This window comes from Panicum virgatum, chromosome 5N (assembly GCF_016808335.1).
Source record: "Panicum virgatum strain AP13 chromosome 5N, P.virgatum_v5, whole genome shotgun sequence".
NCBI lineage: Eukaryota > Viridiplantae > Streptophyta > Magnoliopsida > Poales > Poaceae > Panicum > Panicum virgatum.
This window is the reverse complement of record NC_053149.1, coordinates 31,566,982-31,567,838: the sequence shown is the minus strand read 5'-3', so window position 1 is coordinate 31,567,838 and position 857 is coordinate 31,566,982.

The window sequence follows — 857 nt, the reverse complement described above, 5'->3', positions numbered from 1 at the left end:
AGAGCGTAGTGCCGGAGTAAAACGACCATAACTTCTTCATCCGGAGTCCGTTTGGGATCAATGGCCACTCGTTGAAAAGGTAATTTCATAAGTATTTCCATGCAGTAGAATTTTGGTACATGTTCTGTGCAGGATGATCAAGGAATTCAATGAAGTGCAGCAACAAACAATGGAGAAAGTGATGACGATGTCGCAAGATGTTTGGAGAACCTTGTGCACAAAAGTTGATGATTTGAAGTTGACCAACTCTAGAGGAAACAAGATTAGAGGAACCATGATGCCACCCATCTTCTCCATGGGATGCTCAAGAAGCTTCTAGTCGAGTGCAACCAAAGAAAGAGACCGCTCTGATCATCGACACAAAGCACGGGAGCCTCCTTCGATCCCCACACCTTAGGCAAAGCAAGAACCATGGAGACAGACCATTGGAGCCATGTTACTCGCTGGTGAATCAATGGTGATGACCTTGAAGCCAAGGATGCACAACAAGACGCTCCGAAGACCACAAGATCAAGATCATCGACATCTTCGGATCGATTCGTAAGAAGTCATTGTTATCATCAATATTCTGCTCAACCTCAGAAGCAAATAGCAGCATATTTTTGGATATTCAAAAGCTCCACGAAGTTCCCATCCCAACGAATCAAGAACCAAGTCAATCAGAGATTCCTATAAGCGGGTATGGCCAAAACATTGAAGGTTGTGCACTCTGAAAATTTCTGGACAGCACGCAGCGCCAAAAGTGAAACGGGCATAACTCCCTCGTTTGGACTCCATTTAAAGCGAATGACCACTCGTTGGAAAGGTAATTTCATAAACTTTTCAATAGAGCTATATTTTGGTATATGTTCTGTTGA